We start from the raw sequence: 12,899 nt of genomic DNA, 5'->3' as shown, positions 1-12,899 counted from the left end.
AATCCTTTTTATTACCTAATGATGCTTATATAGTTAGTAAATTATCCTTTCAACGTGATGTGTGGTTCTTGAACAACAGCTGAACAAAGTAATTGCTACCATATAATTAACAATAAGGATAGAGGACTTTGGTATTGATTTATACGTGTAAGAAGTTACAAACAGTCCCTTTAATGCATTTAACGCAATCGATATTCTGAAGTTGTAGTAGGCTCAGTTTTAAAGCTAGAGTGAAGATACTGGCATCATATGAAACTAGAAAACTTAATGAATCCATTGGTACCAACCATGTCCCAACTTACGCTAAATTTTAACGAGAAAAAAACTGGCATGGCCATTTTCAAAGGGTTCTCTTGACCTCTGACCTCAAGATATGTGAATGAAAATGGGTTCTATGGGTACCCACGAGTCTCCCCTTTACAGACATGCCCACTTTATGATAATCACATGCAGTTTTGGGGAAAGTCATAGTCAAGTCAACACACTGACACACTGACAGCTGTTGTTGCCTGTTGGGCTTGAGTTTGCCATGTTATGATTTAAGAATATCTTTTATGCTAAATGCAGTACCTGTGAGGGTTACTGGACAATATTTGTCATTGTTTTGTGTTGTTAACTGATTTCCAATAATAAATATATGTACATACATTTGCATAAAGCAGCATATTTGCCCACTCCTATGTTGATAAGAGTATTAAATACTCTGCAGCTCTCAGCACAAGTGTAGCCCTCTGAAGGGAGCTTTAATTATTACCTCTTTAAAATGAGGCAGTAAATCTGATTTTTTTGACAAATCTCCCTTTAACCTTAAAGGTAGATTTTGAACATTTTGAACAAATAAAAAATGTGTGATTAATTTGGTTGACAGCCCTAATAATGATAAACGGACGATGTCACAGATGTGGAGAGATATTTTCCAGTTATCTGGATCCCATAAATTGATGAGTCTGTTTACAGTTCTTGGGGAGAATTACTGCATATGTGGGAAAAAAGTATAAAGGCTTTTACGGCTCAAGAGAGAGCTGCACAAAGTCAGATTAATTGCCTCAAGTGAAGTTGCCATATCTGCAGTAAGATAATATCAGCTGATTTATCAGTCTGAGCGATTACTCAGTCTAGTTCTAATAAGCACTGCTTAACTTTACACTTCAATTTATATAAAATATCGCCAGAGCCAACATCACTTTCCAGTTTTGATCTACAGTCCTGTTCCTTGACCTTTAATTTGTAGTGCACCAAAAATAAAGAGCAGACATATACTCGTTTTCTGGTGACTCATTATGTTTTCTGCTAGAGGTAACTTGTGGCTGCTCATCTGTCCCTCTCTTTCTGTCTCAAACACGCACACGCATACAGAGTTTGACTCCTATATGTGTCCTCTAGCAGCAGAAAACTGCCATCAGCTGTCCTCCACCCTTCACTCTGTCTCTGGGTCTCTGACTGCTTCAGACAGGCCTGTGGACCTATAGAGCACACACCACACAGATGCACGCCGTCAACCGTAAAAAACGCTTTAAGTGTTGTCACCCCAACCTCACTTTACTGCCACCTCTTCCTCTCTCTCTCCCTCTCCACTCTTCACGTAGCACATCAGTGAATAGGCCCCTCTGTGCTCTGGAAGATTTAACTTGGGGTTCTGTCTGTCGCTAACAATCTCTCTCTCTCAACGTTACTCTGAAATAGTGCAGCGGGGAAGCCAGCCTCATATTAAATAGTGTGTTTTTTCCACACTGTGAGACCAAAGCTCGGCTGCACACACACTGTACATGCTGGCTTAACAGTGGAAAGTCGTTGTACGTGGCCTGTAGGTACTATAAGTGTAAATAACACAAGATTAGAAACCAACAATGCAAGCGTACTTCCGCTGATGAATAACAGCGCAGACGGGCCATCTGGGCTCATTTACCTCCATGTGTAGATCAAATGGAGAGTCCTGATTATGCAATCACGCTTTCTTTTAATCCAGGCGAAGTTCAAAGCACGTATACGGTTTTACTTGGCCAAGAGCAGCTATAATCTTCTATCAGACAGGACACTTTAATAATGGTTGTGAAGGGAGGAAAAAGCCTTACTCATTCATTTCCTTACCTAAACTTCCCGCAGCTGGATGGAGGATTCATACTGATCGTCACACTTATTCCCCTCTGCTTCCAGTTTTAAAGCTATTTAGCCTACAGACAAGAGAGTGGTATAGATCAGTGGTTCCCAACCTGGGGGTCCCAACCCCCACTAGGGGTCGCCAAAGCTTCACAGCGGGTCGCGAGGCCTTCTTGATTTTATGGGGTGTAACACAACGTTTTAAAAAAAATATACAGTTGGCTTATATCTCACTATGTGTTTTATTTCTGTGAAGAAAACTAAATTATATTGTTATTTTTTAAGTTTGGATTATTAGTTAAGATATACTATATATATATATTATATATTATAATAAATATATATATATATATATATATATATTATAATATATATAAATATATATATATATATATATATATATATATATATATATATTATAATATATATATATATATATATATATATATATATATATATATATTATAAATATATATTATAATATATATATATATATATATATATATATATATATATATATGAAGTAACAGGAAAGCTCATCTCTGATGCAATATTCACAGGAAATAATCTACTCAAAATTCATCCCAATCACTTGTTTTGACACAAACCTCCTGCTGTTATTGCATTCACTATATGGGTTAATACAGTTTATCCTCTGTTCTGTACGGTTATTGTTATGCATTGAATATAATATTAATTATTGTCACTTAGTCAGGGGTCGCCAGTTTACTCAATGATGGAATAGAAAAAGGTTGGGATAGATCTTCTCATCTAACTGACAGCAAGAAATCTACCAAGCATATCTCCCAAAATGTCAAATTATTCCTTTAACCCCCAAATCTACCATCTTCTCCTTTTCAAATGTTACCAGTGTGGAGTCATGGAGGGAAGAGATGATTAATTATTTGGTAATTCTGACATTTTGCCATGAATCTCACACAGAGACGGTGTCAGGCCTCCTTCTCCTCTGTCGGCAGTCAGTACTTTTAGTAGAAATCTTGTAAAGGCAGCACACACGTGTGTTCACACTGCAGAAGGAGGTATCGAGTAAAACGCATTCTGTGTGGGACGTCCACGGTAGGTGCTGGGTGTAATTTGGGTCAAACCATGTGAAAATAATTGACAAGCAGCGGTTGCTAAAAGCTTGGAACGGGGATGCAGATCAGATCAGATCCTGAGTGAGGGATGTGGTGTTTCAGAGGCTTGGTTTTTTTTTCTAGCATTGTAGGTTTTCTGCCTTCGAGCTGTTGCATCTGAGCATCAACAGCTAAACAGGCTGAAATAGGTCATCACCAACAACTAAATCAAGATTTGCAACCCCTCGCAACTCAAAGTGACAGTTATTAGTTGCGATGAGCGCTCCACTCGGAGTTGTGGCTGCTGAGAAATAAAAAAGACCCATTTCCACTTTCCTTGTTATCTGCAGAGAAAAACGTCACTGAAGCAAAGAACTAAACTGCTGATCGCCAGGGAAACACACACACACACACACACACACACACACACACACAAGCCAGCGAGCATCCCTCTACACACACGCACACGCATGGTCAAACACAAACCACTGCCTTCACACATGAGCGTCCACTAGACAGGCATTCAAATCCATTGCTCCGATCATTTATCAGTCCAGATCAACATAATGCGCGGCAATAAGAGCACATCGAATGCACACAAACAGACCCACAGATGGAACAATAGGCCCGTGTGTTTGCAGCGTGAGCATGCCATTAGCGTGTGCAGTAATGGAAGTATATGGGGGGAAAGGAGTGGTTGCATTTAACTAGCCTGCAGAAATCAGATAACTCCACTCAGCACATACTGAAGGCACTTAGACAGCATCAGACAGCAGAGCTGGAAGAGTGTGTGTCACAGACTGTATATAAAGATGGACGACGCGTCTCCACTTCCTCCCACTGTACACAAGTGAAGCCAAAATATCTCAGATACGGGAGCTGACGTCTTAAGATTTTGACATAATTTGGAGCCAGAGTCAGCGCAGTAGTGATCCACGGTATCGAGGTCACCGCCCGAACCAATCGCGAGCCGATCACGGCCGCAGCTTGTCAGCGAGAGAGACTCGCAGCTGTCAATCATGATGTCTCACCCCCTTTTTATAGCATCAAATAACTAATCAAAATAATGGCTGTCATAGCCAGATTGTCCGTAGTTAATCGTGATTAATCGCAAAATAATCACACATTTTTTTATCAACATGGGAGTGGGCAAATATGCTGCTTTATGTATATATATTTATAATTGGAAATCAATTAACAACACAAAACAATGTACTGCATTTAGCATAAAAAATATGCTCAAATCATAATATTGCAAACTGCAGCCCAACAGGCAACAACAGCTGTCAGTGTGTCAGTGTGCTGACTTGATTCTGACTTGCCCCAAACTGCATGTGATTATCATAAAGTGGGCATGTCTGTAAAGGGGAGACTCGTGGGTACCCATAGAACCCATTTACATTCACATATCTTGAGGTCAGAAGTCATTGGACCCCTTTGAAAATGGCCATGCCAATTTTTCCTCGCCAAAATTTGGTGCAAGTTTGGAGCGTTGTTTAGCCTCCTTCGTGACAAGCTAGAATGACATGGTTGGTACTAATGGATTCATTAGATTTTCATATGATACCAGTATCTTCACTCTAGCTTTAAAACTGACTTTGACTTTTTAGTTTGGCTCAGGTTCCATCTGCTAACATGGAGGGGGCGGGCTTTATGACCTATACTGCAGCCAGCCACTAGGAGGACGATCCAGATGTTTTGACTTCACTTTAGGGGAGCTGTCATGTCGTCCATCTTTATATACAGTCTATGGTGTGTGTGAGGGAGGATGACGACGTACATTTCAGAAGAAGACACGTCTGTGTCGGAGATCCAATGAGGGGAGGAGTGTCTGCCTCAAATGAAAGACAGCGACTAAGAGAACAAATGGTTTCCTTGTTGGCTAATTCCCACTTTTTCCTTCTCCCTTCTGTTCACTCCGTCTCTCTCTTGTTCTTTTATATTGTCTCTCTTCTCCAGCCTCAATCTTTCTCTCTGCCTCTCCTAATTTCTCTTATATTGTCTTTCCTTTTCTCTCTCCTCCTCCTCTTCAGCACTCTCTAAAGCTCTTTCCCCCCATTCATCTCTTTCAGTCCCTCCTCTTCACCATCTTTTAAGCACTTCTCATTATCGTTTTCTGTTTTCTTTAATTAATCCCACCCCCAGAAATAGAATTGCGTAGTCAATTTAAGGGTTTTAGTTGCAGGGTTTCATTCATTAACACCCACACACACACATATTACAACCGACAGTGAATCCTCCAAACACTCATCGTCTAATGTGCTACATATCGAAGAAAATAAACCTCAGTGCAGTTGGATACATATTTTATAGTGTACTTTTTGTGTTCAAGTTTTCAAGAAACAGCGACCAGATATCAAGTCATAAACCAATGAAGGACTTCCTCTTCCTCCTCTTCCTCCTAACTGACCTGCAGTAAAGAGTCCAGAGGTTTGGTGTGACTGGCCCTGAGGAAGCCCAGCGTGGCCGCCGGCAGTGGCGGGGCCGGGGCTGGAAGTGGAGCCGCTTCTTTTAGCAGACCCACCCTGACCAGCACAAAGGGGGGCGACGCCCTCCTCCGCCACCAGCCATCCCAGACAGCACCCTGATTGGCCAGCTGGATGACCTTTGATCCCCGCTGTATTGTGGTCTCAGCTGCGCCAACCCTCCCCCTTATGTGTGTGTGTGTGTGTGTGTGTGTGGACAACAAAAGACAGCCAAGTCCTAATGCAGCAATCAGAGCAGTGGAAAAGGGGAAATGGTCTGAGGGGAAATGGAGTGTGTGTGTGTGTGTGTGTGTGTGTGTGTGTGTGTGTGTGTGTGTGTGTGTGTGTGTGTGTGTGTGTGTGTGTGTGTGTGTGTGTGTGTGTGCTGCTGTTTGGATGGGGGTGGTGTAATTATGTTCTAGTTGTGATGACTGAGTTGTAACAGTGATTAGCTACAGATCAGAGCCCATTTATGTCCAGCAGCCCCTCGGTTTGGACTTCAAATTCTGGCACCTCTCTCTTCTATCCACAGCTCCAGACCAAACCTGACCTTTCTCTAGGCGATCTAGTCCTGGACCTGGACCAAACCATGCCACTTTTACCCCCCTGGCGCACCAGACCAAACATATAGCCTTCATCTAGCTCAGCTCTATTAAATAACCTTGTCTTTAGGCCATGACACACCAACACGGGACGGTTTGGGGCCGTCGGTGAGGGTGTGTCGGTCTAGTTTTTGCTCTGAGTCCCACACCGTCGGCTCTAGTCGGCCCATGTCTGAGTTTTTTCGGCTGATTCAGCATGTTGATTCGGTGGCGAAGCTCGTCAGTGAGAGAAATCACTCTGATTGGCCGTTCAGCTTAAACAAATCAGTGCACGAGAAGAGAAACGTAAGTGAGGAAATCAAGCTAACGAATAAAGTCAAGAGGAAAAACACAGAAGGCTCCTCTCATTTTTCATCTTCATCTCATCTGATCATTCCAATACACGGATAATTTCACAGCGATATGGTCATCTGGAATGAAGCTAAGTGGTGAGTGAGTGAGAGTGGTGTTAAAATGGTCGGCAGACGCCGCTTTGTTTCATGTATGCATCATAACAACGGCTGGTATATTATTCGCCGTCCTCGGTCTTCCAGTTTCCCTTTTTCAATGACAAATACAGACTACCACGACCTGCTGGTGCAGAGAGTTATTTCATCTCACACAGGCGCAGAACGTGTGTGCTAGCTGGCCATCGTCTGTAGTCTTTGCGGTGTGTTCAAATGCAACTTGTCAGCCAAGACACAGGCGACGTGAGGCAACAACAGTCGGCCTTCATCACCGCTAGTTCTTTGATGTCGCTTGGTGAGTCTGGGCCTTTACACTAGCCCCAGCTGTAGACCAGACAAAACCTTCCTTTATCCGAAGTGTCCACACCCAACTAGCGTAAAGCTAGACTGGACCTAGCTCATGGTCCAGTCCAAATTCAACTGCCCTCTGGCCTCAGCTTTTAGCCCAAACAGCCAACCTCTAGCCGCAGCTCCAGACCAACTCTGGCCTTCCTTTGGCCCCAGCTCTAGACCAAACCGAGCCTTAAAAAGGAGCTAAATGTGAGGTTCAAGGTTCTTTATTTGTCATTTGTCAATTCCTGCAGAGCAGTCGTTGGCAATGAAAATCTTTGGTCTCAGGTTCCTTCAACAATGCTCATAAAAATATGTATATATAAAAGAGGAAATCACACAAGTGAAAGCAAAATGATAATCTAAGGCATAAAATAGTGCAGTTAAAATAAATATAAGTAAATATAAAATAGTAATGTAAATGCAAATTTGTAATTTTGTTGAGACAATTCTGCGCTTCTGCAACGGCGCTGTGGGTTGGGACTGCGTTATCAGGCTGTAACCGCCGCATGAGCAGCGGCCGTGATGTAGCGAATGGGGCACGAAACGCATGCCCAGCCCGGCTGGACATGTCAAGAAAGCACAGAGAAACTCGGATTACAACACACACAGAGGGAGAGCGACTTCATTCTCTGCTCAGGTAGACATTACTCCTCTATATCTTTACATAGACAGTAGTTGTGTGATGCTATATTAATGCTCTGAATATCGTACAGAGCACCTTTAATGTAGCTCGTGCTTTAGACCGAACCTGGCCATCATCCGGCCAAATGAATGCCCCAATCCTGGACCAAGCTTTACCCTTCAGCCTGACCCAGGAGCCGTCTACGCAGGTGGTCTCGGACTTGTGGGCTGAGACACCCTGAGCCCTGCACCTCTTAATACACCCCATGTGACTCCCTCTCTCTCTCTGGGTCAGGGTAGACCACCCCCTAACAGCATGACTGGCTGTCTGAGGAATGCCATGTCATGGAACAGATGGAGCTCCACAGACAATAGAGCTGCATGCATTTATACTGGGGGCCTATATACCCAGGCATGCGCCAAGTGTGCAAGTGAGTGAGTGCATTATATAGCCACAGTCTACAAGACTTTTTTTTTCCCCTCTATGAATCTCTCATTTGTGTGTCAGCGAGGGAAGAAGAAGAAGAAGTGGGAGAGATCACAGTAAAAAGCTGCAGCACTTCTTTTTTTTTTCAACAAAAAAAGCCCTGAAGAACTTTTGATATAATGATGCAATCAAACCCCCAAAAGACACAATTAACCAGCACACAGTGATGCAACACAGGGAGATTTAGAGAGAGGATCCTGCAGACAGACAGGTATAAAAATTATGTATTCAAACTCAGGGGCGCGTGTTTCAGTGGCCATGCTGTCCTGCAAAAAAAACCTAGAAACACCGCAATTACCCAAGAATCAACACTCAATGTCACATTCCCACGCCAATAATGACGCAATAACCCAAATTCCTTAGAATAAACATCATCACAGGATCATTATAAGGAGGTATAAATCATATTTTGCATATAAAGTTGCAAATTTTCTATCTAATATGGCATCATCAGATAATATTCCTATAATGAAACTATGTAAAAGCAGATCAGAGCTCCACTGTAGGCTACTTCTTGTCTCTCCATCGTTATGCATTAGGGATGTAAACCGCTATCAAAGCCTGGAGCTGCCACATTTCATTCATTTCACGCTCATGGGCCCACTGGCGAGATGCATATCCAAAAAAAAAAAAGCGTTGCAGTTGTATCCAAACATTACAATAACTCATTTATCTGAGTGCATCGCGCACTTCCAATGTAGTGGATTCATTCATTCCTTATAATAAAAGACATTATTGTAGAGTGTAGAGGATAAAAAAGCCTGGAAGTGTCAGTATATAAGCAGACATATAACCAGATTGGACGGTGAACTCACCCAAGAGAACGACGGATGATCCTCCTCTGCGTAAATCCAGCAGGACCCCGGACAGATAAATATATATATTATATATTATTATATATATAGAGGCCAAATAAGCTGTAATTTCACAAAATCTTCTTCATCCGACTCGATGTGTGCAGGCGATGTGCAGAAATCAACCTGGTCCTTGCACATATATATACACACACACACTAAATAATAATAATAATAATAAAAAAGGTTTACAGCAGCGACTGCAGGGAGGTTTCGGTGTATCTGTAGTACTCTCGGATGCTTTGGTTGTTGACTGTGTTACTTACTGGGCTGCTTCCTCTCGGCTCCACCCGCTAACAGCCTCACAGCCTTCACAGCCTTCCCAGTGAGCCCATTGGCACAGCCGGCCGGACATGCAAATCCACGCTTCCCATTGATGTTTTCCAGAGAAGAAAAAGCAGAAGCAGAGCAGAGGAGCTCAGTTACAGGAGCTCCACTGCGCCACCCAGGGGAGGTTTAGTGACACTGTGATATAATGAGTTAGTTCAGTCATCCCCTAAGGGAAACTCTCCTTTTGATTTACGAGAGTAGTTTTATTTTATTTTATTGAATTCAATTTTATATATTTATTTCATTTTTTTATTAATTTATTTTAATTTGATTTAATTTAATTTATTTCATTTTTTTTATTAATTAAATCTTTTTTTAAATTTCATTTCATTTTATTAACACAAGGAAAAATATACCAATACTGTGATAAGGAGTTAGTTCAATTATCCCCCAAAGGGGAATTCTCCTTTTGCTTGAAGAGAGTAGTTTTATTGTATTTTATTTTATTAAATTCAATCCAATTAAATTTTATTTTATTTTATTTATTTCATTTTATTTTATTAATTTAATTTATTTTTAAACTTTTATTTTATTAAATTTTTTAGCAAAAGGGAAAATATACCAATACTGTGATAAGGAGTTATTTAAATCATTCCTGTAGGGACATTCTCCTTTTCCTTGAAGAGAGTAGTTTGATTTAATTTTATTTCATTTCATTTATTATTTCATTTTTTTAATTAATTTATTATTTTTTTTAATTTATTTTTATTTTATTTTATTTTATTAGCAGAAGGAAAAATATAACAATACTGTGATAAGGAGTTATTTAAATCATTCAGGTAGGGAAATTCTCCTTTTCCTTGACGAGAGTAGTTTAATTTCATTTCATTTTCACAAGAAAAATATACAAAACAAGACAGGGAATTAGTATACAAACATGAAGGATTGAGTTCAATCAACAATGGTGGAAATCAACACAATCAGAAAGTAAAAAAATAGAGGTAACATTATACTATAAATCGAGAGAAAAAATAAAACAAGCCAGAAAAAAAGAGAGAAACGATCAGGTCCACAGACGAGGAGCAGAAATAAAGAGCAAGGTAAGAGACATTAAAAAGCAAGGACTGAGATAAAGACGTATACAGTGAGCAGGGAAATGTTTACGCAGGTTAAAGGCACTCTTGAATAATGAAGCTCTTTATGGTCCAGTCAGCCTTGATATCACTCCACGTTGAAGCTATAAATATAATGGAGTCATTTGGAAAATGATATTACATATAATGGAATATTTGAATTGTTCATATTTTTATTTGTTCAGTTAACTGTTCAATTATATTCACTGTCACTTTTATTTCCACATGAAGACCAAAAGGCATTTCAGCTTGGATAATTTGTTTCAAAGCTGTCTCCACGCTCCGGTGGGGAAATGCTGAATTCATTATTTTTTTCATGTTTTGTTGGCCTTAAACAAGTCAAATTTAAATATGTCTTTTTGTTACTTCACTTGGATATCTGAGCTTCACTCTGCAGAATGATGTTTATGCAGAGTCTGTTTTCACATCCGTCTGCTGATGGAAGAAAGTTTCTCTGTGCTCTCCTTAAATTTCTGTTAAACAATTTTTTTTAATCTCAATCAAACATGTGTACGTACGAGCCAGATTTGTTGACGTCACAACTAGTCTGTAAACCAATCACAATCCAGTATTCAACTTATACAAGTGTGATATGGAAACCTAAAACCTCCAGCGTACGTACTGTACACTGAGAATGACCTTTACAGTGAAGTAGGACATGTTGTGTGCAGCAGCAGTGATGTAATGTATTTAAGTACATTTACTCAAGTTACTTAAGTAAAGTACAAATACCTCTAAATTTTACTTGAGTATTTCCATTTTCTACTACTTTATACTTTTACTCCACTCCATCTCAGAGGGAAATATTAAAAAGATTTTCTCCACTATATTAATCTGACAGCTTTAGTTACTTTACAGTTATATTTTGTATTAATAATCTGATTCAATTAATAAATTATGATATATTATTGTCTATTGAGCTGCCCAGCAGTTGCATTATTTAAAAGTTGCCACATCATAACCAGCTGCAATATTAATATGATGTATACAGTAATGCATCAATAATTCTAATCCTCATTGTATATTATTTATATATATAATATAATATAATATATATATATATATATAATATATATATAGAAAATATACAGTATATTCTATATATATATTCCAAATATATATATAGAATATACATATACATATAATATACATACATATATATAATATATATATATTATTTTTATATATATAATATATATATATATATTATATATATAATTATTATATTTTTCTGACATGGGCCATTCTGCATTATCATAAGTTCTTTAGTTTTTGATACTATTGTATATTTTGATTGTAATACTTTTGTATTTTTACTCAAGTAAGATTTTAATGCAGGATTTTTACTTGACACAGAGTATTACTGGTATTACTACTTTTACTTAAGTAAAGGTTCTGTGTACTTCTGCAACAACTATCCAGCAGGTAGTCGTGGTATTTTGTTTTAAAACATGTCTGGTGGGGATCTTTAATGATATATGTCTCGCCTGCAGCTTGTTCAGAACGCTGCAGCTCATCTTTTAACTGGTAAACGTAAACATGAGCACATCTCCTCGATTCTGGCTTCACTTCACTGGCTCTCTGTGTGTTTTAGGAATAATTTTAAGATTTTATTATTAACTTATAAATCGTTAAATGGGCAACCTCCAACGTATCTCTCAGACCTTTTAAAACCACATCTTTTATCGAGGACACTCAGATCCACTGAGCAGTTGCTTCTGACTGTCCCGAGGTCAAAGGTCAAGCTCAGGGGTGACCGAGCCTTTTCAGTTGCAGCTCCAAATCTCTGGAGTGCTCTGCCTCCACATGTTCGGCTGTCCCCCACACTGCCTGTTTTTAAATCAAACCTCAAAACGCACTTTTATTCCTTGGCTTTTGGCTCGGCATGAGAGTTAACTATTTTAATCCCTTTCTCCTTTCCTATTGGTCTTAACGCTTTTATTATTTTAATGTCCTGTTGGTTTTAAGTTGGTCTTAGTTGTTTTATTGTGTTGTTTTTATGTTTTCATGTATAATTGTACAGCACTTTGGTCAACTTTTGTTGTTTTTAAATGTGCTTTATAAATAAATTTGGATTGGATAGAGTATAATAAATATCCTGGAAACTGCCTTGAAAATACTCAGAAAATGGTTTTAAATTGTAGATTGTAAACTACTCTCAGGTCCCCCCCCCCCCCAAAAAAAAACTCAATGGTAGCTCCAGCCCTGCTGATAAATATTATAGTGATCCCATATGAGTTTAAGAAGTCATAAAAATAAAATAAAAATGAAAATCAAGCAAACACAATACGGTTACTGTAAGCAGTAAACATCCCTCTGGAGTCCTAGTGATCATAAAGTAAAGTTCCATTATAATAAAGCCAGTTCAGCCTTTTATAATAGAATCAGTAAAAGCCTACCGTGCAGAGAGACGGTCCCTTAATGTTCACACTGTGGCTCTAACAGCATCAGGTTATCTTTCATTCATTCATTCATTAATTCAACACCAACAACAATGAAACCAGAGATTTAAACA

The 12,899-nt window shown here is 39.3% G+C and overlaps 1 protein-coding gene across 1 annotated transcript in view; it reads right to left on the bottom strand.

Annotated features, from left to right (window-relative positions):
* numbl (NUMB like endocytic adaptor protein) overlaps positions 1–9,353 on the bottom strand; it is a 73,839-nt gene extending 64,486 nt beyond the window's left edge. Inside the window, exons 1-2 of the mRNA XM_074641328.1 lie at positions 9,248–9,353; positions 8,943–8,968 (exon numbers count right to left, since the gene is read on the bottom strand). The gene's annotated coding sequence lies outside the window, so the exon portion shown is untranslated. The remainder of the gene's footprint in view (positions 1–8,942; positions 8,969–9,247) is intronic.
* Between the last annotated feature and the right edge of the window lie 3,546 nt (positions 9,354–12,899).

The sequence above is a fragment of the Sebastes fasciatus genome, chromosome 7 (assembly GCF_043250625.1).
Source record: "Sebastes fasciatus isolate fSebFas1 chromosome 7, fSebFas1.pri, whole genome shotgun sequence".
NCBI lineage: Eukaryota > Metazoa > Chordata > Actinopteri > Perciformes > Sebastidae > Sebastes > Sebastes fasciatus.
This window is presented reverse-complemented; position numbering and strand designations above follow the sequence as displayed.